The sequence below is a fragment of the Ambystoma mexicanum genome, chromosome 1q, assembly GCF_040938575.1.
Source record: "Ambystoma mexicanum isolate Mex_15411 chromosome 1q, UKY_AmexF1_1, whole genome shotgun sequence".
Taxonomy (NCBI): Eukaryota; Metazoa; Chordata; class Amphibia; order Caudata; family Ambystomatidae; genus Ambystoma; species Ambystoma mexicanum.
The window spans coordinates 298,852,007-298,879,236 of NC_090922.1; the positions used below are offsets into that span (position 1 = coordinate 298,852,007).

A 27,230-nucleotide genomic window follows, 5' to 3' on the forward strand; every position below is an offset into this window, starting at 1 on the left:
CCAAATAGTCAATCAGTATCCAAGGCACGACTCCATTCAAGCAGTTAATTCAGTCTGTTGGGCATATTGAACTTTTCAGTGGCTCCACTTTTGGATAAAAATGCAGTGCTGTAAATTCACAACAATGACGATTGTGCGCTATACAAATCACTGTTTGCAATTGACAAATGGGTAAATCGTATCCACAAAGCTTTGAGTTTCTCTTCTTTGAATTCTGTTTTGGTGAAACATAGTTTTTGTAACTTAGCCTGACACAATGAAGAAGTATCTATAGAACTGTGCATGTGTGACTGTCAGCTATGGAGAAATATTCAACCTACGGGTTCAAAGTCACATCTGATAGACGAGAGTGAAGCTTGTCTATGATGTTATTCTGAACGCAGAGGCTCAATATTTCCCTTTGGTTAATAGGCACCCATGTACAATTTAATATTGTATCTTGATGTCTATCAAGCATGTCTGCTGTTCCAGAGAGATAGTGGGGTCCTTTTCTCAAAAACCTCCTGATTTAGTGCAGCCTGCATGCGGGCGGGCTCCTGGCTGCTGTGAGGCATCAGAGGGAGGGCGCAAAGAGGAACCTGTGTGTAGCTGTTCCAGCATACAATTGTGTGCATCAAGCAGAGCTGATGGGTGTGCAGGTGAGTGTGAGCTCACTGCAGTGAAATATTACCTTCATATTTCACTTCAGCGACGTAGGAGCGAGGCCTTATGAGTTTTGGAATCTCATGTAGCTGATGAATAGGTTCAATGGAAATCATATACAACTTTACAAATATAGTCTGTGCAAGTGATGTATCTAAAATTGGACATAGAAAAAAAGTGTTCCTTACATAAGCAAAACTCTTGAAGTGCGACAGATTCAAATTGATTTGGACCTCCGTAATGTGTGCATTCAGCCCAGTTGACAACCGTATAAATGATTATGGAGTTTGTGGATCTGCTTAGATCACATGCTCTGCATAGTCCGACATCTAGTGGAAGTTGCAGAGTATTACAAGATTTGTTTTCAAAACTCAAAAACGGACATCGACAGGGCATGTTTAGTAATACTATGCCTACTGTGACGTGTACTGTACCGATGGTCCTTCACGCATCGAGGTCCCACAGATTGTTTTTTTCAACCATTAAAGTCAGTCACAAATACAAATCCAGGCAGATGCCTTTGATTAGCTAAAGTTGCACTTGTAGAATTTCTTTCTTTCCTTTGTTGTTCACCTTGCCGCACAACCGGTTGACTGCTCGATGGCTCCCGACGAACACCATCACCGTCGACGACTGACTGATCAACCAGACGCGGCCTTCACGGGCCTCTTCGGGCCTTGTCCCATTACAGTAGAGAGAGAGAGAGAGGGGGAGGTTCTTCATACTGACCTCTTTTAGAGAATGCTTATTCCATCATCCCCTTTCTTCTTTTATCGCCAAACCGCCTTTTTAAGATATAATGGACAAAACCCCATTTAAATTTTGCCCCTCCTGTCACCTAAAATTACTGTGGAAGGGCACGCACCGAGTGTGTAACCACTGTCTTCTGAGGGATCACGCCGAAAAGGATTGTAAATTCTGTAAACTCTTTCGGCCTTAAACCATAAAGGATTGGCGGACCAAACGCTGGGCCAATCATGCCATGCAGGCTGAGGCCTCCATCGACGTGGCGGAAGACTCCAGCGAGGGCAGTATCGAGGTCATGAATGACACAGAGGGTGAGAGGGGTTTGGTTGAACTTCAATTGCTGGCTCCCGACTTCAAGAAGCAGGCCGGCGGTTCTATGATGGAGAAGACACCCGATGACCAGGCCACACACAAGCACAAACACACAAAGAACATACCCCACGGCTGACTCTTGACTGTACCGTCGAGCGTCAAGGCCCATGCTGTGCCCGGGGATAAAGCCTCAGGTTCTTCATTGTCCTCTGTGCCATTGCGCACGCTTTCGCCTCACGACAGTACCCCGAAAGTGAAAGTCGGTTCGGACACTGCACATAACAAGGCCCTCCTTTCGGAAGCCGAAAAACAGGAGGCGAGAGGTGTTTCGTCGTCCCCCGAGAAGACGCCAAACATGCAAGAACTAATTAAGAAAAACGTTAGTGCTTCTCTGCTTAGGGCGAGGTCGCTGAAAAAGTCTCATTTTATGACGCCCTTGACCCCAAAAGAGACACAGACAGGGTTTTCCATTGCCTTGGACACCCTCTCAGAAGCCATGCACCACAAGAATGTCACTCCCTCCCAGGCCACCCCTGTCATGTCAGGTGTCCCGCCCACAATTGTGAATATACACCTGAAAAATTCAATAAGATTATAAGCAGAATGTCTTGTTTCGTAGACTTCATGGACAGACATCCTGACCAATTGACAATTCTTAAAGATACCTCACAGCCAGGGGCATCAGCACAGCCACCCCCTGGCAAAAATGTATGTCTTGAGCCACAGACTAGCACCTCTGCTCAAGGCACTCCGGCCTTGACATTCCAAGACACCTCTCACACATATCAAGACCCCTCTCAGGGCTGGTATTATGATGATCAAGTAGACCCAGGGTCTCAGGGGGACCTCTATAGTCATGACCAAGACCAGTTTTATGATGATGACAACAACATTTACGCGATCCAGTCGCCAGGCCACCAGGACCAGCTGGTAGCAGATTCACCTATTGACAATCAACTCCAGTACAATGAACTGCTGCTAAAGGTGACACAGCATTTTAATATCAGCACTCAGGCGGCACAGGTCGACAAGGACTTTGTGGAACATATTGTGGGGGACAGAAGATATTGTGGGGGACAAAAGGTCTGACACCCAGTTTATACCACTCCTGCAGTCTGTCCATGGACATATCACACCATCCCTACTGGTGCCTAGCCTCGCGAGGGCGGTCAACTCTAAAATAGAGAAGCTATTAAGTCCCGCGCCAACAGACCCCTGTATATTAGGGGTCAGCTCAAACCAGATTCCCTAGTGATCACCACCATCAGGAAAAGGGTGTGCACTCCCCTGGCATCGACAGAAGCCCTGCTAGACAAGGAGTGTTAGGTAAGGATTGGTGCAGTCACACTGTGTGAGACTACACAACACTTATCTGTTTGGTATTAGGTAACCCACCTTTTGGTGTAGATCTGTACTACACAAGTTGGTAGTGTGACTGAGCAACCAGGCCTATCTCAAGAGAGGTAAATGTGAGCTGTAGAGCTGTAGCAATGAAATTCGTAAATACAGGTAACCAAGTAACACTTGCACCCAGAGTTTCTGTTATAAATATTTATTGATTTAACATCAATGGTTAAATAAGCATTCGGTAAAAAGGCAATTTGTGTAACTAGGTAAATATACTTTAAAATACTTTTCAGGGTCAGCACAAGTTAGTGGATTGGATATGCGTTTTCCACACTTGCTACACCCTTAGGTGACTTTATTCATAAGGACAGTACTATGATTATACTTGGCAGATTCTGAGGTTGCAGAAAGGAAAGGTTTAAGGAAGGAAAAAGGTTAAACAGGTGCTCAGTATATGTGAGGACACTTATATCTTCCAATGAAATCTAGACAAGTCTTTCCCAGCAATAACGGTGTAAAACAAGTTTCCACCTACGAGGGACAGAAATATCAAAGTCAATGGGCTAGAAGAGTCTGCAGGGAGCCAGGACAACCAAAGTCAATTGGTGCACAGTCTATGGAATTGTACTTCTTAGATAAAAGTCTTGCACAAAATTAGAGAGTTTGTAGAAATCACTTGTAGGTTTACAAGCATTGAAGCCTGTGAAAAGCAGAGTTGGAATCAACTCTAAAGGTAAGCTAATGCAATTCCCAACTTAGAAGAACACAGCAAAAAAGACACTGAGATAAGTACTCCAGGTCTAAACAGTACCTCTGGTTAGAAGAAGTGGTCCAGCTGGATTCTGTCTTGTTGCAGTGATGCATACCCTAGGTTTCTGAGCCTCAGTCGCGGGGACAAGAGGTAGGACATCTGGAGGGCTCCTGCGGCAGCAGTTTGGAGGTCGTCGGCAGATACGGGCTCTTTTCGGTTCAGCGACACTTCACGGTTTCAGCGCTCTGTAAACAGCACCGTCGCGGATCTCGGATACCAGTTGGGCTTCCTTCACTCCTTGGGTCCTGCTCTCTGCTGAGCGGACTCGAGCCCTGGTCGCCCTGCTTCTGGGGGGTCCTTAGGAGACTGCTGTAGCTTTTAGCTCGATTCCAGACATTGAACTTGACTATGGATGTCTCGACTCCTGGCACTCAGTACTTGCAGCAGCGAAGAAGTACTGCCAATCAGGGAAGATGGTCCAGTGGAGTTTGTCTCGTGGTTAGTTGGTCCCACTAACCCAAGGGAAGAAGTCGTCCCTGCCAGAGCTTCTCTGTCGAATTAGGAGTTTCAGCACAGCAGCAGGGCTTCAACGGGCATTTCAGAGGTCCAGGAGGATGCAGCAAGCTTTGTTCCCGGTTTCTTCGTCGGGTATTTCTCCCTGTGGTCGACTGTGCCTCTAGTCCCAAAACCCTTGCCCTTTAAGCAGGTTTCTCCCATTCATGCACAGCCTAGGCTGTCAATCACACAGCAGGGTGGCTGTCCTAACAGGACAGCCAGCCAATCAGGACTGGTTTCATTCATGCACTCCTAGATGCAAAGGACAGGGGAGATTCAGAAACCTCCATCACATCCAGCCTTTCCAGACACATTGGAGCCAGAGGCGGGCTTCAGCTCTGAAGCCTGCCAAAGGCAAAATTAACAAAGGGCTCAAACCTGGCTCAATGCACAGAGTAAAACCCAAGAAAGACCTCACAAACAGAAAATGGCGAAAAAATACGACTAGGGCAATTTTGACAAAAATGGTCACCCATGAGTGCTGTACTGCAGCTGAGGATTCAGCCTGCGGTAGAAAAGCACAATGATAGGCAAATGTAACCACTGCCACCAGCGATTTAAAGTAGTGAGGGTAACGTAAACAATGTTACATGAGAAGGTAGGATAAAGGGACTACTAGGTGACCACCCAGCACTCCAAATAAGATGATGTGTGCTGGACCTACAAAGAGAAAAGGCAAGTAAAGTCAACTTCACTTTACTATTCTTGGGAACTGTAGTTCACATAAGAAAAGGTATTTAAACCTTATGAGAAATCTAAAGGATTTCTCTGCGACACTGCACTGAATGTGCTCTGTGTCACCATACAAAAAGTAGATGCCTATGGAGTTTGTAAGACTCCAAAAACAGAGGAAACACATAATCCAAATAAGGTCAAAATACATAAGAGAGTGAGAAAAAGGTCTCATTCACTTCTGGGTTAAAATTAAAAAAGTCCTTAAGTCCAGCAGAAGAGCTGGGGGTTTCTAAGGGTGAAGGGAATTAGCACAGAAATGAGAATTTAACAAGCAGAACAAAAACATATATACTTTTGGGAGAAAGGACGCCTCCTCTGCAGCACACCAGACCAGAATCGCTAGCAACACTAAGCTAGTTACGGCTGCCACAAATGGGATGATCTGGAACGCCAAACGGAACCACTAAAGGCTCAATTACTGAAAACTCTCGGAAGGCAAGAAGAACTCAAACTGCATCCTAAAGAACAACCTTGATGCAGCAGATAACACAGGACGCACCATAGCGGAGCGAACGTTAATCAAGCGTCATGTCTAGCTTAGACAGTCAGGGCTCAAGCTAGAGACTCTAGCAACCTTCTTAAACATGCCAGTGGAGCCAAATGTGTTATTCTGGAAGGCTGTAGAAGAGACTCTTAATAGTGCCAAGGAGGAGTACAGCACTCTTAAATCCCTTGTACAGTTGACAAATAAACCCTATTCCTAACAGGGCTCCCAAACTCTAGGAGAATTCGGGACGACGGTGTGCAGCGTTCCTCAGGCTACTCTCAAGGCTCACAGTCCTCGTCTTGGAGCCAGTCACAAGGCCAAGGTTCCTCATCCAATTTTCAAAGAGGAAATAAAAGGATCAGAGGAAGGGGCAGAACCTCAACTGGGAGAGGCTCAACCCCTCCCAAACGATGACACGCAGTTTCAGGTCCCCTCCCATTTCACTCCAGTAGGAGGCTGAATTTCTCACTTCACCCACGCATGGGAGGGGATAACGTCAGACAAGTGGGTGTTGTCCACTGTGAAAGGTGGGTATTGTATCGAGTTGCTACAAATACCACCTTACCCCCTGCAGACACAGCAGAAAATGACAGCAGAAGAACAAAGCATACTGCTGGAGTAAATAAAGGCGCTGCTCGAGAAGGACGCCATAGAGATCGTCCCGGCAAATGAGGTAAACAAGGGTATTTTTCAACATACTTCCTTGTGCCAAAGAAAGATCTTACCATGCGCCCAGTACTAGATCTGCGCCCTGCAAACAAATATGTCAAACCCCAAAAGTTTCATATGACCATGCTCCAAGAGTTGATTCAACTCCTGAAACAGGGAGACTAAATGGCGACCTTGTATATGAAAGATGCATACTTTCATATTTCAATGCACCCTGCACACAGATAATACCTGCGTTTCAGGATGGTGGGAGCACACTACCAGTTGAACGTACTCCCATCTGCATCGTCTCGCAACCAAGAGTATTCACAAAGGTGCTCGTAGTACTGGCAGCACACCTGCGCAGAGAGTCCATCCCGGTATACCCTTATCTGGACGACTGGCTAATCATTGGGGAAACTCCTCAAATTTGCAAATTAAATATGCAAAAGACAATTAACTTTCTCTTCAATCTCACTTTCTCCATCAACGAGAAGAAATCAAGTCTGGCCCCTATCCAAATAAAACATTTTCTAGGGGTATCCTAAACACGAGAGAGGAGCTGGCTTTCCCCTCAAACGAGAGTGTACAGAACATGCTGTTGCAGGTGCCTCACTGCAAGGTCGGTCGCCAGATAACTGTACGCAAAGCAATGCGCTTGCTCGGGATGATGGCTTCATGCATTAATTTGGTACCACACGCGCACCTGTGCATGCGTCAATGCAGGAATGGTTAGCGAAACAGTGGTCTCGGGCAAGCGGACAGTGAGACGATCTAGTGTTTGTTTTGTTAACCCTGGTTTGGGCTCTTCGCTGGTGGTCCAAGGACAACCTGTTAAAAGGAAAACCTTTTCGCGTTCCCCAGCACAAGCAATTCTAACTACAAACTCACTCACTCGCCGATTGGGGGGCCCACTTCCTCCACCACGCAGCCCACGGCCAGTGGACACACGCTACTACCCAAAGACATATCAACTTCCTAGAACTCTTGTCAGTCCTCAAGGCTCTTCAGGCCTTTCAGCAACATCTCCAAGGGTCAAATGGTGCAAGTCCTCACAGACCGCACCACAGCCATGTTCTATCTGAACAAGCAAGGAGTCACACACTCTCAAAGTCTGTCCAAGCTATCCCAAAGAATATGGAAGTGGGCACTCAAGCGGAACATGTTCCTAACATTTCAACATGTTCCAGGGGAACTCCATTCTCTGGCAGAGACTCTAAGCAGACACCCTCTACCAGAATAACACCAGTGGCAACTCGACAGAGATATACTAGACAGAATATTCTCACTATGGGGTCATCCCCCACTAGACTTGTTCGCCACAAACCTCAACGCACAATGCCCAGACTTCACGTCCAGGTTTCCCCAACAAGGGTCTCAGGGGAACACCCTGTAGATGAACTGGTCAGGGAAATTGGCTTACACTTGCTTGTCCACTGACTCCACTACTGAGCAAAATAGTGCACAAGATGCACCAGGAACAAATAACTCTGATCCTGGTTGCTCCTATGTGGGCAAACTAGCCTTGGTTTCCACATCTGCTCAAATTAGCAATGTGCGACCCAATCAAGCTTCCGTGCCCATACAACATATTGACACAACACATGGGGGGCATCCCTCCACCCACACCCACAATCAATAAACTTGCCAGCTTGGCCTCTGAAGTCATAGAGTTTGGCCACTTAAATCTTCCACAGAGGTGTATGGATATCCTTAAAGAGGCACGAAGACACTACACCAGGCACTGCTATTTTTATAAGTGGAAGAGATTTGTGATATGGTACACATCACAATCCCTAAACCCAATAGAATGTTCTCCAGCTAACATTCTACACTACAAGCTTTACCTGCTAGACTTCGGCCTAGTATTTAATTCCATAAACGTGCATCTGGCGGCCCAGTCGGCTTACACCACCTCATAGAACAAAGTATCCTGGTGGAAAGGGCCTGTAATTAAGGCATTCTTGCAAGGGGTAAAGAGGCCATACCCCTCAATTCTTCGGGTTGGGATCTCAGTGTTGTGCTCTCCAAGCTCATGGGTTCACCCTTTGAGCCTATAACAAGTCTAGCCTAAAGCATCTTACTTACAAGACTGCATTCCTAGTAGCTATCACCTCCATAGGATGAGTCAGTGAGCTACAGGCTTTGTCCTTACAAGTCCCCTTTTTCATTATACACAAGGACAAGGTAGTCCTCCGAACACATCGTAGGTTATCACCGAAGTTCATTTCAAAGTTCCATGTAAACCAATCGATAGAACTTCCTACCTTGAAAGAAAGAAGCCTCCATACACTTGATGTACGGAGGGCAGACTTGTACTATGTGACCAAAACGTAACCTCTAAGGAAAACAGGCCAACTCTTTATTTCCATAGCGCCTGGTAGAGAGGGCAATCACATATCAAAGAATACCATCTCAAGATGGATAGTGAAGTGCATACAGATCTGGTATTCCCTATCCAAGAAAGTCTTACCTTTCACCCCTAGGGCACACTCTACCACAGGTACAGGAGCTACCTTAGCTTTCATTGCAAACGTCCCTCTAGACGCCATGTGCAAGGCTGCTACATGGAGTTCCAGCCATACGTTCACACAGCACTCTAAAGCCGATTCACAGGTGGGTCCTGTGGTCCTAAAACATCTCTCTTCCGGTGTACCTTCTAACTTCCCACCTCCTTCTTCAGATACTGCTCGCTAATCTATGCAGAGCATGTGATCTAAGCAGATCCACAAGCTCCAGAAGGGATACCTTACTCACCATAATCGTATTTCTGGTGCTTGTTATCTGTTAGGATTCACATGCGCCCACCCTTCCTCCCCTACTGGAGTAGAAGGCGCATAGATGTTTTCTGGGTTATCACTGTTTCTGTTTTATCACATCTGTACTCACGCTACACTTCATACAACCTCATGTCAGAAACAGACAGTCTGAGGGACCTCAACGCGTGAAGGACCATGGGTACAGCACACGTCAAACTAGGGATAGTATTACTAAACACCCTGTCGACATCCATTTTTTAGTTTCGAAAACAAATCTTGTAATACTCTGCAACTTCCCCTAGATGTCTGACTATGCAGAGCATGTGACTCTAAGCAGACAAAAGTACCAGAAATAGGATTACAGTGAGTAAAGTATAAGTTACCATTAGTATGGGACTCCAAAGTTAGGCAAGAGTAGCCCAAGTGCAGGAGGTCATAATCCATCTGTGAGGATAAACCTCCTGAGTCACAGGATTTGAACAGTGACGGGACATCTAGCCCACACACCAACATGAAGTTAACAGAACATCCTGTACTGACAGCCACGGACGGTGAAAACATGCCACACATACATAAAAAAAACAACTCTGCCAGGAGCTCCCAAAGTTAAATCTAAGGAGTCTACATGTCAGAAAACTACTTCTCCCACAATGCACTATTCTGAATCACAGAGAAAAGCTCCCAAATCGCATAGTTTCGAAATGCACAGTGGTATTCACCTACCTTATTACCTCAGTAGAAAGAAGAAAGGCATTCAGAATGGAACGAATATCAGGAGGGCGGGTGGAATCGAGTAATAAACATGGAGGTCGGGTGGGAGAGCCCAGGGAGAAAAGCAAAGAAAGGGTGGGGTTGATTCGTAAGAGCAGGGAAAGATTGAACACACCTGAACTTGGGAGGGGAGGACAGCATTTTTAACGCATGCGTGGACCCAGAGGGGCTCTCTGTTCTGTCTTTATCCAGGGAGAAGGCGAGAGCAGGGAGGAATGGAAGGAGGAGGTGGCTGGTTTTAACTGGGCATACTGATTCCCAGAGCCAGCATGCGAGGAGTCCATATGCGCGAAATCTCGGAGACGAACGCAGAGTCCCTCTGACAGGGGCTTACTTGAAAAGCACCATTTGGCTGGGATAAGTGCTGGCTGACAGAAGGCACAGGCATTGATTTATGGACTGTTTTCTTTGGCGCACGGAACCGTGGAAAAAAAAAAAAGGTTACCGAAATGGACCTCTTTTTTTCTATTTGAACTTCAGAGAGAAAGTCTGAAGCAGCGCTTAATGAGTGCCTTAGGAGGAAAACGAAGCCAACACTAAGAGGCAAGGACGTTTAAAAGACTTCTGTTTTTTTTTTTTCTTCCCATTGATTTAGCTTTAACCTGTGTCAAAGCACAACCCCTGATTTAAAGCATTGTTCAGGAAAGTGAAAGAAGTTGCTTCCTTAAATAAAACGAATATCGTACTTGTGTTGAAAACCGCATTTAAAGTGTTTTGCCTGAATAAAAAAAGGTTATTGGTGCATCCTTAAATACGAGTTGCAGGGGCACCAAGCCCAAGCAGACCGCCAGGCCCGGCAGCAGGCAATCCCGGTACAGAGTGCCGCCCAAGATCAAGGTAGAGAAGCACTACGAATGCTGGGGGAAGCCGTATCTGCAACAAGAACCCAACATGCTGTTCTGCCCACCGTACTTCAGAAATACCAGACGGGGGAATGACCCAAGTTTTTTCTTTGTCAATTTTGAACGAATAGCAAGAGCCGCCCAATGGCCACAAGAGAGATGGGCTTTCTTTCTGGCCCCTTTACTGACTGGGGTAATGCAGGGAGCCTATCAAGCAGCAAATCCAACAGGGGATACCCCATATGCTGAATTGAAAAAAACTATCCTAGAAAGACTGGGTATGGATGAAGAGTCCTATAGGATCAACTATCAGGAAACCAGGCTCAAACCAGGAGAAAGCCTGAGACAACTATTTTATAGAATTCAGTACCTCGCAGAAAAATGGTTACAGCCCAGCACCACCACCATTGGGCAAATCAAAGACAAAATCATGCTTGAACAATTTGTAGAGGCTCTGCCCGGACCTATACAGAGGTCGGTCCGACAACACCACCACCTAACGCTACCAGAAGCCATAGACGTAGCAATTGCCTACCAAATACCCTGCGCAATGGGCCCTACAGATCGATATCGGCGGAGCCCAGACCTCAGAGATCAGAGTGCCCACAGGTAATGGGGGTCTGAGATACCCTGGGGGCCCACAATGCTTTGAGTGTGGGGAATGGGGGCACATAGCAAGATTCTGCTCCCGAAAAGCAAAGCCAGAACCAATGGAGATTGGAACAATTCAGTCCCAGGAATTCCGAAGACGGCGACTCCCGTACGTGATAGAAGTAACTGTGGATGGAAACCCCGCCCAGGCCCTGATGGACAGCGGACGTCGTCAGACAGCAATCCAGCCACATGTAAGCAACCAAGAAGGTAACCAGGTGAGCGGAGTAGTTGTGAAATGTGTGCATGGGTATGTCAAAGAGTATCCTACCAGAGACATTACTTTGGGGATAAAAGGGGAGCAGATTCCAATAAAAGCAGCACTGATACCCACACTTTCAGCCCCAGTCCTGATAGGTACCGACCTACCCAGGTTTGAAAAATGGCTAAAAGAAGCACCGTATTCCAGAACAGAACTGGAAGGTTACCCGCTTCGGGAACTGTTGTCACGGGCGCAGACAAAGAGAGAATAAGTGGGTATGGTGGGCAGAAGCCCAGTAAATAGCCCTGATAGATTGGAGAGTTGAGGATCATATGCCCTCATTCCGCACCGAAACAGAAACTGATGACTCACTTAAAAGGGCAAGAGAACAAGCTTAGGACTCAACCCAAAATACAGGCTCCACTCCATATTTTAGAGAGAAACAGGATCTTTACTACAGGATAACTAGAGGGGTAGACCACACAGAAAAAGAACAACTATTGGTACCCCAGTCCTATCGCAAGAATTTGGTGCAACTAGCACATGACCACAACACAGGGGGGCACCTGGCAGAAAATATGACTCTGAAGAGACTACTCCAGAACTTCTACTGGCCGGGGTTATATGCAGAGGTGGCTAAGTATTGTCAGGAATGTTCCATCTGCCAAAAGACCAGTAATCATATTCCGCCTCGAGCACCGTTGCAGAGAATGGCGCTTATTAAAGAGCCCTTCCAACGAATCGGGATGGATATTGTCGGCCCTATAGAACCTAGAAGCCGAGGGTATAAGTTTCTCTTGGTGGTAGTGGACTATGCCACAAGATACCCGGAAGCGTTTCCCTTACGAGGTACCTCGGCTAAACAAGTCTGTGACGTCTTGCTCCCATATTTCGCTCGAGTGGTGATACCCCAAGAAATAGTGACAGACCAAGGAAGCAATTTCATGTCCTTTGTAATGAAAGAAGTGTGTAAAACGTTAGGAATAAATCATCTGAAAACTTCTGTGTACCACCCACAAACAGATGGACTTGTGGAAAGATACAACCATACCATAAAAAAAATGTTAAGAAGAGCCAATTTGCATAAAATTGTTGGAAAGGACTGTTTTATTTGGCATTTTCATCGTGCAGCCATTTTTTGAGCTTTTTAATACCTGGAGCTGCCTTGCTATTTTGAAAGCACAAGTTTTTCTCTACTATTGCTGCTTATTTGACTGTTTTTGGCCCTTCCGAGATGGCCGCTGTGGTTTTCTTTGTTGTGTAGGCAGGCTGTGCTGAACCACCTTTTCCCTGTGCTGCACTCCCATTGGTTGCTGATTGTTTTCTTCCATCCAATCAGGGACCGGCAGGCTTCAGCCGGCCCTCATTGCAAAGGCCCACTTCCAAGGCCCCTGTTTGCTCCCTGTCCGCTTCTGGAACGCTAATTGGGGTCCTCCCTACACCTTAACCACAATGATGCTGCCACCTCACTCCTCTAAGAAATCCGGACTGCCTTGACTTTGCCACCTTCAGAACTATGGGTTAGTTCCCTCCTTATGGGCTCACTCCTAATGCCTTGGACTATCACTGTTCTTTCAGCTTGTTACTCCCATGTTGCCATCCTGCTGCGCAGTGCTTCCTAAAACCCATTGCTAACACCCGATTCCAAGATTGAAAACGTCAAATCTTGCTGTTTTTGATTTGTGCTTAAAAGTCAAATCTTGCTGCCCATTTTGAAATTCTCTGTATTTTGCTTGTATACTGTTTCTTCTCTGTAACTTGCCAGCCCAGTGACCTCACCACTCTCTTTTGTCCCACACCTACCTGGCTTAGCCCCCACAGTATCTCCATCCTCTCCTCACTTCCACCCCAATGGTGCTTTCTGTTTCTCCTATCTTTTCCAATTGCTTCTCCATTGACTATCCTTCCCTTCTCACTAAGTCTGGTAGGAAGAAGTTCAAAAAGGATATCTTGGCCTCTAACCCTGGTCTTCGTATCGCCGACGCCTATTCCAATGCTTCCGCCAGACAGACCCTTACCGACATCCTCTTTGTCGTTCCTTCGCCAGATCTATGGACTCCTCATATGGTCTCTGTGCTCTGCCCTATATCCTCCTTTCCCATTAATGGTGGCATTCGCTGGGACGTTCTCATGGCTTCCTTTGACTCATCAATTTTCTCTCATCTCCTGCTGTCCCCTCCTCTTCCCCCTTGGCTACCTTGCCCTCTCTCTCCTCCTCCTTTTCTGCCCCTTCTAGGGCTCTTTCTCCTCTGCAGGGCGTACCTCTGATCCGTACCCCTCCCCGGAAGGTCTTTAAGGCTGGCAACCTTCTTCATATTGCCACTCTAAACTCTTGCTCTGCCGTCAAACACTCCTCTGATATCTGCCACCTCCTTGAAGAACTAGACCTTGATGTCCTTGGTCTTACTGAGACATTGTTCACGGCCAGCTCTGTCACGAGCTTTGACACTCTCCTCCCTGATGGCTACAAGATCCTCTCAGCACCCAGATCCTCCTGGTCCGGTGGGGGGGGTAGCCCTGATATTTCCTGAGTGGATTCCTGCCTCTGTCATTCCCACTCAGACCTACTCCCCTTTTGAATGCCTTGTCTGTAGGCTTTCTCTCTCGCCTACCCATTCTCTTCTGTGGTTACCATCTACCGGCCTCCTGGTCAAATCACCTCATTTCTCTCTGAGTGGGCAGACCTCTCCTCCTCCCTCCTGGCCTCTACCACTCAACTCCTCCTCCTCGGTGACCTAAATATACATTTAGACTCTCCTTGCTCCTCCTCTGTACTCTTCTGTGACCTCTGCGACTCCCTCTCCCTGTCCATCCTCCCCTCTGCCCGACTCACTCTGCAGGGCACACACTCGATGTCTTGATCTCCTCTGACCTCCCCCTCTCCATCCCTCTGACCACTCCTCTCTCCTGAAGCGATCACTCCCTCCTCTCATCTCATCTCTCCCTCTTTTCCCCCCAAGCCAAGCCTACCCCAACACTGCCACCTACCTTCTCAGACATCCGGCCCATGAAGCGTGTGTCAGTTGAGGCTTTTGCCGCCACTTTCTTTCCCCCCTTCCACCTTTGGCTGTCTCACATCCTGACACAGCCCTGTCTCTGCTCTACTCTTCAATTTTTGATACGCTTGATGCTCTTGCCCCTGTCATGAGGATCCGTTTGAAGTCCAAAGCCAAGTGCAATTCCTGGTATGACTCTGTCCTAGCTACACTTAAACGTAAGTATAGGGCAGCTGAGAGGAAATGGAGGAATTCCTGTTCATCCTCTGACGAACTGGCCTGTCGCTGTTACGCTCACCTGGCTTCCACAGGGGCGTCGATCTGAACTGGACAGCTGCGTCTCCACCAATGTGACGCGTAGTGCCGAGATGACAGACTGGACTGGCCCACCTAGCTTCGTTTGCTTGGCCCGTAGGAATATTCTTCTGCAAATGGAGAAAGGGAATTAACCACCCGTGGAGTTGAGCGTTAACCCCACCCCGACCCCCTGCTGTTCTCCCCACTGATCACCTTTGATGTCCCCTCTTATAGTCTCACCTGATGGTTTGGAAAGAGGAGCTCTCCATCCTGCATTGAGCGCAGGGGCGCGTAGATAACCAGTTGCTTCACTGGCTCGAAGGAATTGGTGAGTTCCAGAACAATGTTGACTCCCGGCAGGACGCCGTAAGTATGTAGTTCGTAAGAGTTCAAATGTCTGACTTTCACTCTTGTCCGATTCCTTGCAGGTTGCAGCTTGACCCTAGCGAACAGTTCCTCGTGGCAACCGGTAATATTCAGGTAAGGATTTGTAATATCCAACACAGTTCGATAAAATAATGTCAATATGTAACCTGTTGCTTTCTCCCTTATTCAGGCGCTGAGAGAAAGTATGAAGTCTCGGGGAATAATGCCTCCGGTGGTAAAATCAGGTAAGTCTATTGTGGTGAGGAGGTTTCCCCTTAGGGGCCGAGGTTCGGCGAGGATGAAGTGGAAGCTGCGCCGACCCGTGAAGAGGAATAGTAGCCCCGGTGGTAAAATCAGGTAAGTTTATGGGGGGTAACTAATATTGCCTTTGTGTATTCCCTTGGCTCACCTTGCTGTTCTTGTCTTCCCCTTAGGTGCCGGAGTGTGGCGGGAACATGCAGAAGGATGTGGTGGAATGTGAAGATGCTGCGAGGCCGGTGAGTTCAGCCTTCTTAAGAAAGAAGAATAACGAGGGGGCGTGGCCTGGAGCGCGGACTATGCAGTCGCCTCCTTGATGGCCTCCGTGGGAAGCCCGCTGCATCTCAGCTTGTTAAGGTTCCCAGGCAGCGTTTTCGGACCTAACTCGGCGAGGGGATGTGAGAAGGTCCGGAGCCCCGCCGCTGTGCTGCTGGGACCCAGATTCGCCAAGACAAAGATGATCGGGCCGCCTGCATCTCGCGGCCCCGCCGTCGCGTAATCCAAGATGGCGGACGGGACCCGGCGACGATAGCCGAGACGCGGCCTCGCCATCGGAGCTCCTCCTATGGACCCCTGAGCACTCCGGCGACCCAGCTGATATCCCGGGCGGCAGGAGACGAGGTAGGAGCTTCGGGCCCCGGGCCCCCTCTGCTTTCGCCCCTGTCCCGGACGCCCCCAGGAGGAGAAGACCTTGCAGCCGCCCCAAACACACCGGGGGCGCGCCACACCACGCAGCCGCGGTCCCCCGGCTCTCGCCCTCCGCTATGCCCCACCTTAGAAGAGGGGGCTGGGGCCAAAGAGTTCTCGAGGGCGAGCCTCGGACCAATTCTCCCTCCATCTGTGGGGGGACTGCGACACTTCATCGCCTCCAGACTCTGCACCCCTGCAGGAACAGATCTCCTGGCTCATGGTCCCGGTCAGCGGCGCCACGTTCTACTGCCCTCCTAACGGTGAAATAAACCCTCTACTGCCACCACTACCACCAGGAATCCGGCAGGCACCCGTGGCGATCTGGACCCGCGCCCTCCTCTCTGAGAGCCCAGCCTGAACTGGCGTGCTCCGGCACCTAAGCTGCTCCCGCTCGTCCCCCTGTTTGCTTCCTGGGGCGCCCCAGCCCACGCTCGCCATCCCCCCCGCCCTACTTGATACCAGTGAAACCGGGACGACACTTCAATTCTCCTCCCCTTCGCACTGGAAGCCCCTGCGTGCAACCAAGACATCGGAACACTCATTCCAGCCCCCTGAGTGACTCAGGCTACCCTCAAGCCATCGCCACTATTGAACTGCCTGTGGCCCTTGACCCACGCTTGCCAGGCCACACCATGTCTAGGCAACCGAAATCCACCAAGTCCTCAGACATAGCAACAATGCTAATGTCGTCCGACAAAGCAAAGAAACTGGACACTCTTCCCCCCGCCTCACGAGAATCCCTGGACAACAAGGGACCGTTAGCAACTAAAGAGGACATCCGTGATTTCATGGCTGACATTAAAACCGAATTTCGATCATGTATGTCGGAGCTTACCGCCAAGTTGGAGAATACCGATAAAAGGGTCTCGGAGATGGAACAGAGGGTGGGAGAGATTGAGGATCGAGCCCAGGACCACGCCTCCTCCCTGACTGAGATCCAGCGCTCCGTGGGGCTTCTGCAGGACAAATGCGAAATCCTGGAGTATAAGCAGGAAAACTTGGAGAACAGAGCCCGGCGCAACAACCTCCGCATCCGAGGGGTTCCTATGTCAGTCCCAGACCAAGAGCTTGCCGGATACGTGGGCCTCTTCTTTCAATCTCTCCTCCCAGATATGGAGGATTTACTTCTGCTACTGGATCGCACTCACAGACTAAACCCCCGCCGTGGAGTTGAGTCAGACGGCCCACTTGATGTGATCACCAGGGTGCATTTCTTTACAACAAAGGAAGCCATATCAGCAATAAGTCGCTCTGAGAACGAAATCACCTTCCAAGGGATCCCTCTTCAGATTTACCAAGACCTATCTCCGCTGACCCTCCAGAAAAGGCAAGCCCTTCGCCCACTAACCACCTTCCTTCAAGCCCAAAAGATTTGCTACAAATGGCTCTTTCCTACAGCCTTGCAATTCTCCTATAAGGGTACCATACGCAGGATCAATCATCTAGACGACGCTGGAAGTATATTGCAGCCGGTCCCCGCTAACTCCTCGCCCTCACAGGCCACCGAAGCGGCAACTGACTCGGACCTCATAGGCTCCCCTAGGTCCAAACAAAATACATGGTCGAGGGTTCCGAGATTTAGGAGGAGAAGATAACCTGGAACGACCTCGCAAGGGACCCTTCCGACCCCTATGACCCAGCTTAGCGATCCTGGCGCTGCGGAGCCAACCTCCACTCTTGAAAACACGGATGGATTTCATCCCCGATGCAGCGGGCCCCCCCCCACGGCCCATGCCCAGCTTCAAGGTACATTCCACCTATGAGTCCTTGGAGCAAATCACTCACATTTTCAGCCATGTTGGCTATTCTTTGTTTCACGGCCCCGTTGGCCAGGGGAGGGCCCAACCCCAAAATGGGTCCCCCATCCCCAGTTAAATCTTGGACTTCCCGTTGGCGGTCCGAGCAAAAACCCCAGAAGCAGGATAACAGATGGTCACATCTCCCACGACATAATGGCTGATTCCTCAGTAGCTCCCCCCCTCCCACAAGCTTCATCAGCGACCCCAGGTCCCGCTCCGGAACAGCAAACCTGGAAGTTTGTCTCTCTAAACGTCAAGGGCCTGAACTCGCCGGCTAAACGCAAATCAATTCTACAAAAACTCCAGAATGAGGCCGCCGCCGTGGCCATGCTACAGGAAACTCACCTGCTACCGGCAGACTTCAGCCGCCTACACTCTCGTGACTTTCCAAAGCAACTCTTCGCATCCGGCAACTCCAAGCGAGGTGGCACTGCAATCCTGTTCCGGAGGGGGCTGAATCTCCAGATACTGGACACCATAAGCTGCCCGGAAGGACGCTACATAGCAGTGAAATGCCTGCTGGCGGGACAGCTGTTCTCCCTGGTCTCCGTATACGCGCCGAACCTGGGCCAAGCACCCTTCTATGATTCGCTAACCACAACTCTTTCTCCCTTTCTGGAGGGCCAGATAGTGATCGGTGGGGACTTTAATGGGGTCCCGGACCCCGTAAAAGATAAATCGCACCCACCCTCCGCCGGAGACTTCACCACGGCCTTAGCCCTCCTGCGTTTGTTCAGGACTCTAGGGGTGGTGGACTCATGGAGAGTGCTCCACCCATCTGAAAAAGACTTCTCCTTCTACTCTTATGTTCACCGGACATTCTCCAGGATAGATCTTCTTCTAATATCCCCGCAAATCTTCGCCTTCACTGAAGAGGTGACCATAGGCTCCAGAATCCTATCCGATCACGCCCCGGTCACCTTGGAAATCCGAGTTCAGGGTCCTCCTGATCCCCAGCGACGCAGATGGACACTATACGACCCCATCCTTAATGAGATGCCACTCAGAGATGCTATCGCAACCACGATCGACAACTTTTTTAAGGAAAACCCTGGCGGAGATACCTCCCTAGCTAACACCTGGGATGCAATGAAGGCAGTGGTGCGGGGAGAACTGATTGCCAAAGGGGCAGCCTATCATAGACATAAACAACAAATTCGTCAGGGCCTTGAAGAAGAACTGGAGAGGGCAGAAAAGATCCATAAGGAGAAGGGCTGGACCCCTAAAACGCAGCGAGCTCTCCGAATAGCAAAATAGAAAATTGAAGCCCACTATGCTGAACATACCGCCCATCAAATGACGAAAGCCAAACAGTTCTATTATGCCAAAAATAATAAAGCAAACAAACTACTGGTGGCTAAACTTGCTAAGATAAGAAGAAACAACACAATCGTGGGCCTACGGGACCAGCAGGGCAAGACGCAATACTCAGATCACGACAAGCTTCAAATTGCATCGGCCCACCTGACCCAGGTAATGGCCGCCCCGCCTCGGAAGGTCGAAGAACAGAGGGAATACCTGCAAAGCGCGGCGCTCCCCCGACTGGAGAACACAGCCTGGGACTCACTGGAAGCCCCAATCACCGGCGAGGAAGTCGATGAGGCAATAAAATCCCTCAAGTCTCGAGCCCCTGGCCCGGATGGCTACACGACGAAATTTTATAAAGTTTTCAAACCCCAACTCCTCCCACCCCTGGTACAGCTGTTTAATTCATTCAGAACCACGGGCACTATAACCCCGTCAATGCAAGAATCAATCACCGTCTTGCTGCCCAAACCTGGCGGCGACCCAAAGAATCCTGCGTCCTACAGACCGATTGCTCTGCTCAATATAGATGCCAACATATACTCCAAAATTCTAGCAACCCGCCTGTCCCGGATCCTACCAGAGATAATCGACGCCGACCAGAGTGGCTTCATCACACACCACTCTACCGCTGATAACATTCGCAGAGCTTTGAACCTGGTGGAACTTGCCTCCCGAGACTCCCGAGAGCTGGTGCTTCTGGCCCTGGACGCAGTTAAGGCCTTTGACAAAGTGGACTGGAACTTCATGAGGCTTACTCTCGAGGCCTTTGGCTTTGGTCCAGAGTTCTGCGCCATGACTTTGGCTAACTATTCTGCGCCCAAAACCTTTCTCAGAGTCAATGGCATCCTTTCTCCCCCTATTGGCCTGACCTGTGGAACCAGACAGGGCTGCCCGCTATCGCCACTGCTTTTTGCATTAATCATGGAACCATTCGCCCAACGGATCAGGCGAAACCCGGAAATCAAGGGCTTCCAATCGGACACAACACACCATAAACTGGCCCTATATGCAGACGACGTCTTACTAACCATCACAGAACCTCGCACTTCCTTCCCTCAGGCCCTAGCTGAGATAGAGAGCTATGGAAGGGTCACCGGCTTTGCCATCAACTTCCGGAAATCAGCTGCCATGGGGGTGGCCCTTTCCCGAGAGGTTCGGGAGGCTCTGGCCCCGCTATGCCCGATACAATGGACAATTAAGAGCATCAGTTATCTGGGGGTCCAGATCCCAGCTGACCCGGGGGAAGTCTACCGGGCAAACTTTCCCCCACTGTTCACGGACCTCGTGGCGGACTTAAAACGGTGGACGGCGCAAGAAATCTCACTGATGGGTCGTATCACGGCCTGTAAAATGAACTTGCTACCAAGGTTCCTATATGCTTGCTCTTCGCTCCCAGTACCGATCCCGGCACCGGCCCTTCAAAATCTACAAAAGGAAATGTCACGGTTCATTTGGAAAGGGAGGAAGCCCAGAATCCCTAGGACCACGATGCTGGGCAATGCTAGACTGGGTGGCCTCGGAGTTCCAGACCTACAAAAATATCAGATGGCTGCCCAACTCGCCTGTATCCGAACATGGCAGATACTTACCAACCGCCCGAGATGGGTGGACCTTGAACAGGCGCAACTGCCGCTCCCGCTACGTTTTCTCCCACATATCAATCCCTCCGAGCGCCGCCAGTGACAGAACCTCCTGAGGTCCACCAAACACACTGTGGCTACCTGGGATAAAGCGCTGAAACAAAAGAAAATCCCAGTGGGACTCAGCCCCTCCTCACCGGTGTTCCTGAACCCGGCCTTTACACCTGGCTGGGCCACCCGGAACTTCAGATCCTGGATAGCGGGAGGCCTGGAGACCCTGGGGCAACTTTTCGAAGGGGGATAGCCCTGCACCTTTAGGCGATGTAAAGACCTCTTCCAACTTCAGGAGCAGGACAGATTCACGTACATTCAGCTGCGCCACTGGTGCTCCCATCCACAGACCCGCCAAGCTGCCACCCGCCCCCCCACGGCCATTGAACTGACTCTAAATGATCTCCCAACTAGGGGGAGCATCTCCACCCTATACAAACGCCTCCAAATTGACTTCCTAATCTCTAAAACCCGGTATATGGCCCAATGGGAGGCAGACCTGGGCCGCCCAGTCGAAGACCAGCTGTGGGTTGACATTTGGTCGCGGGCCCATACTTCTTCATCTTGCATTACGAACAGAGAAGGCGCCTATAAAATCCTCCTCCGATGGTATTATTCTCCCCTAAGACTACACCATATGAACCCCACACTCAACCCGAACTGTTGGAGGCAATGCGGCCAAGTAGGGACTTTCTTTCATATGTGGTGGTCCTGCCCGAGGGCCCAGGCCTTTTGGAAACAATGCCTAGCAACAATCACAGACATCACTCAGGTGCGACTTCCCCTGGAGCCCGAGCCCATCCTCCTGGGAGCCCCAGTCCCCGGAATCTACCCCAGATCTGGCCCTATGGCCAAACTGCTATCCCAATGCCTATTGGCGGGCAGAAACGTAATAGCTCGCACTTGGAAAACAGCAGAAGGACCGTTAATGCCTTTTTGGTGGGTAAAAATCTGGGACATCTTAATCGCAGAGAAGGTGACGGCTGCCGGGGCAGGCCACCTACATCGCTTCGAAAACATTTGGTCCCCAATCCTAGACTTTGATCGGAATTATCCAGCCCTGACATACAAGCCCCAATTAGCCAGGAGGACTTTACGGGACGATAACTCCCAGCGGCGACAGGAAGAAGAAGAATGTTAAGACACGGGGGAGGGGAGGGGAGAGCAATCTACTGTGCCTCCTTTATGCCATTTATCGTGAATGATCATTTTGTATTGCCTGATCCTGCCTGTTTAAAATAAATATTTAAAAAAAAAAAAGAAAGAAGAATAACTTCTTTCTTCCAGCTCGAAGGCGCGATGGATCGGGAATTCAGGTAAGGATCAAAGGTATTGCTCTTGTTCTAACCTTTTCTCCTTCTTTCTCCCTTTTTCTAGGAGCTCCAGACTCGAGGCGGGCGTGGCAGAAGACTGGATGCAGACTTGCAGGCACGGTGAGCGTTACGCTGCTGGATGCAGAATAACGCGAAGCATGTGCTGCTCTTCGGGAGTGGTTTAAATAGCCTCCAAAGTAGTCCCAGGTAAGTATTCCTCCCCAGCTCCACCCGAGTAAAAAAAATAGTCCTTAGGTAAAGTAGTCCCTTCCAAGCCTCTTTTGGCTTGGAGCTCTTGCAGCATGGTCTGCATCAGGTGAGTTTGCAGCATGGTCTGCATCAGGTAAGTTTTAATCCATGAGCCTGGCGCCTATGGCGCCAAGACTGCACCCAAATAGCCCCTAGCAGGGGTTGTTGGGCTTGCTTAGAATAACTTGATGCCTGCTTCCGGGGTTGCTGGACTTGGTCTGGGTCCCCGGGGGTAGGCATCATGACAGTCGCCTGCTACAAAGGCAATACCGACTCTCTGTCCTCACCAAGAAGAGAGTCCACATTCAAGCTCGTGTCTCTGCGGCATCTAACAACTCGGCCGAACTCTTTAAAATCTGCAAGGAGCTGGCCAACCCTGCTGCAGTCTCTACCCCTCCTGTTTCCTCCCAGGCTCTTTGCAATGCCCTTGCCTCTCACTTCATTTAAAAAAGTCCAGGACATCCTGTCCGCTCTCTCCACCCACATCCCTCCTCTCCCCTCTCCATCTGTGCTTGCTGAGCCTCCTTTAGCCACCCTCCCACCATCCTTCTCGTCCTTTCCTCTTTTCACCCCTGACAAGGTCGCCAGACAAGTCCGATCTATGAAAGCCTCGTCAAAACAGGTTCATCCCTGTTCCTTTAAAACCATCAAGGACCACATTGACACCCTTGCTCCGGCCCTTGCTGATTTTTGCAACCACTCCTTTGCCTCGGGATCCTTCCCCTCTCCTCGGAAGCACTCCTTTGTGCATCCTCTTCTCAAGAAACCTACAGCTGATTCTTCTTGTCCAGCTAACTATCGCCCAATTTCCATTACTCCCTTTCTTGGCAAACTCCTGGAAAAGTTGGCCATCTCTCAGCTTAACCTTCATTCCAATTCTGTTGGCTGTCTCCATGACCACCAGTCTGGCTTCAGAGCTGCCAGAAGCACAGAAACTGCTCTCCTGAACATCCGTGAAGATCCGCTCTCCAACCTTAACTCTAACATTCCCTCTGTCCTCATCTTCCTCGATCTCTGTTCTGCCTTCGACACGGTCAACCATACCATCCTGCTCAACCGTCTCCGTGAAAGCCTGGGTATCACTGATCAGGCTCTGGCCTGGCTGACCTCTTTCCTCTCAGATCGACCCTCCCAGGTCCAACTTGGGTCCTTCCTTTCATCTGTCTTCCTCTCTACCTGTGGTGTTCCCCAGGGGTCTAACCTCTCGCCCTGGCTTTTTAACCAATACCTGGCAACTCTCGCCCACTGCATTGCCACTTTCTGCTCAAATTTCCAGTGCTACGCTGACAACACTCAACTCATTTTCAGGCTGCTCTCTGTCACCTCCTCTCCCTCTCTCATCTCCGATTGCCTAACTGACATTCAAGATTGGTGTTCGGCCAATGATCTTTGTCTGAATGCCAGTAAGACGGAGATCCTCCTCTTCGGCACACCTTCACCATCCTTTCCCCTCACTCTCTGGCCGGCCTCCCTTGGCCCTCCTCCTACCCCCACCTGCCAGGCTAAGAACCTCAGGGTCATCTTTGACTCCACCCTTTCCTTCTCCGCCCATATCTCTGAGGTCTCAAAAAAGTCAAATATCCGACTGCACCTCCCCAGAGGTACTCTGCCTTTCCTCTCCTTCCCTCCAGAAGCTCATGGTATCCCAAGCTCTGGTTCCCTCTAGCTTGGACTATTGTAACAGCCTCTTTCTAAATCTACCTGCCTCTACTCTCTGCCCTCTGCAACTAATCCAGAACAGGACTTCGAGACCTGTCCTTGGCCTCAAGCCCTAGGATCGTATCCCTCCTGCTCTGAAATATATCCACTGGCTCCCAGTGGATGCAAGGATTAAATTCAAAACCCTCTGCATTGTCCATAAGGCTTTCTGGGTCCGGGGTCCAAAATACCTTCAGCTATCCCTCCGCAAATACCTCCCCTCTCGAGCTCTTCGCTCCTCTACCTCCAACTCCCTCAGGGTCAGTCGTTTTTCAAAGAAACGAGCTGGGGTTAGATCTCTATCTTCGGCTGGGGCCTCCCTCTGGAACAGCCTCCCTGCCACTCTAAAACTTGAGGAGAACCATCTCCGGTTCCGGAAGCACCTCAAGACCTTCCTCTTTTCTTCTGCCTTCGCCCCCCCTCTCCCCTGCTAATCTGTTCTCTCTTGGCACTGTGAACCCGGCCGCCCCTGCTCACCCTGCCACCCTCTCGCACTGCCTCCGGGCCACCCCTGGCACTGGGGTCTGTATCTGTACCCATACAGCCACCCCCTTTTTCTTCCTCCACTTATCAGACCTACCCTGTCTGCTGCCTTAAACCTAGCACTTGAAAATTGCTAGCTGCATTACCACTGTTTGTTGCCTTTATTGTTTATTTATTGTTATTTATCTGTTTCTCCTCTACTTCGCACTTTCCACTTCTCCCTCCTTCCATGCACTTTTCCCCTCCCCCTCTCCCATGCACTTGCGCGTTCTCAATGTCACTGGGCCTAGTAAGATCGATGTTTTGTTCTCCCCTGTTCCCCTCCCTTGCCTTGTCGCGCTCTGAAACACTTGTGTACGAGCACAATATAAATAAAATAATCAATCAAAAGCCACAAGTCCCACAGGATTGGGGTGGGACAGAACTCTACCATGGGCACTGATGATACTACGCGACACGCCCCAATCCTCCACAGGATTTTCCCCTTTTGAACTGTTATTTGGAAGGCAGCCAAGATCCATTCTGAAAGTGTTAAAGAACACGTGGGAGAATCAAGAAGAGAAAACATTGTCCGAGTATGTGAGTGACTTACAAGAACATTTGGGGCACCTCCCGGAATTTGCACAAGAGAGTTTAGGTCGAGCCCAACTACAACAAGAAAAATATTACGACCAAGGAACCAGATATCGCACCTTTAAAGTGGGAGACAAAGTCCTGGTCTTATTACCAACAACTACCAATAAAATGATGGCACAATGGAAGGGTCCTTATCGGGTCACAAAAGTCTTAGGACCAGTGAACTATGAAATAGCCCAGCCAGACAGAGAAGTAAACAACTGAAATTATCATGTAAACCTGCTCAAATTGTGGAGAGAGGATACCACACAAATACTGTGTGCAGCACTGTCAGAACTATGTTCGACGGAACAGTTGGTGCCCAACGCACCCAATGGTTTACATGATGTGATGGTCGGGGAACAACTGAGTAAGAATCAAACAGCAGAGTTGTTTAGATACCTGGATCCTGTATCAAAAGTATTCTCTGGACTGCCGGGGCAAACCAACCTGGTGTCGCACCGCATAAAAACCTAGCCAGGCAAAATAGTCCACCTCAGACCTTATCGGATACCCGAGGCCAAACAGGAAGACATAAATAAGGAAATAAAGGAAATGCTGAGACTGGGCACCATCATACCACCCAAAAGCGCCTGGTGCTCACCAGTGGTACTCGTACCTAAGCCTGATGGGTCCACAAGATTTTGCATGGATTTTATACAATTAAATGCAATATCCCGCTATGAGGCTTATCCCATGCCTAGAATTGGCGCGTTATTAGAAAAGTTAGGAGCAGCGTCATACCTAAGCACACTGGACCTCTTAAAAGGGTATTGGCAAATACCACTGCACCCAGAGGATCAAGAAAATACAGCGTTTGCGACACCTCGAGGCCTCTTTCAATTTACTGTCCTTCCTTTCGGTCTGCATGGGGCACCGGCCACTTTCCAAGCCCTGATGGACCAAATCCTAAGACCACATGAACCATATGCAGCTGCCTACTTGAATGATATAGTTATTTTCAGTACCACCGGGGAGGAACACTTATCCCATCTTAAAAAAGTGATCATTGCATTGGGAGAAGCCGGCTTGCACATAAACCCTAAAAAAACAAACTGGCAGCAAAAACTACCAAATACTTAGGATACTCAGTGGGTGGAGGAGTGATAACCCATCTGTTAGACAAGGTGCAAGCCATACAACAGCTCCAATTACCCACCACTTGGAAGGTGATATGTGCTTTTCTAGGATTTGTAGGATACTATAGGAGGTTCATTCCTCACTTTTCCACTATAGTTGCCCCATTGACAAACACCCTGAAAACCAACAAACCGCTAACAATCACCCCAGAAGTAACCCATTCCTTTTATTCTCTGATCAAACTGATCGCTAACAGGCCGGTTCTACACTGCCCCGACTTTTTCCAAGCCTTTCTTTTTGCAAGCTGATGCTTCAGGGTGTGGCCTGGGGGCCGTACTATCACAGGAAACAGAAGATGTACTCAGCCTGGTTGCCTTTATTAGCAGAAAACTGTTATCACACGAACTTCCATATTCAACCTTGGAAAAGGAGTGCTTAGCCATAAAATGGACAGTGGAGTCATTACGTTACTATCTGTTGGGTAGACAGTTCACCATTTTCACGGACCATGCTCCTTTGCGGTGGATAGCAACACAGAAAGATTCCAATCAACGGGTATTGAGATGGTTTCTCACTTTGCAGCCATTCCGATTTGTAACAGTGCATAAACTGGGAAAATATCAATTGGTAGCGGACTATCTGTCTCATTCCCTGGATCAGCCCAATCGGCATGATTCCTTGAGGGGGGGTATGTGAGGATAAACCTCCTGAGTCACAGGATTTGAACAGTGACGGGACATCTAGCCCACACACCAACATGAAGTTAACAGAACACCCTGTACTGACAGCTATGGATAGTGAAAACATGCTGCACATAGATACAAAAACAACTCTGCCAAGAGCTCCCAAAGCTAAATCTAAGGAGTCTACATGTCAGAAAACTACTTCTCCCACAATGCTCTATTCTGAATCACAGAGAAAAGCTCCCAAATCGCTTAGTTTCAAAATGCACAGTGGTATTCACCTACCTTATTACCTCAGCAGAAGAAAGGCATTCA

At 49.3% G+C, this 27,230-nt stretch overlaps 1 protein-coding gene across 3 annotated transcripts in view; it reads left to right on the top strand.

The window, feature by feature from the left end:
• The window catches only part of LOC138527531 (uncharacterized), a 1,006,733-nt gene that overhangs the window by 300,512 nt on the left and 678,991 nt on the right, over nt 1–27,230 (top strand). The window lies entirely within an intron of this gene.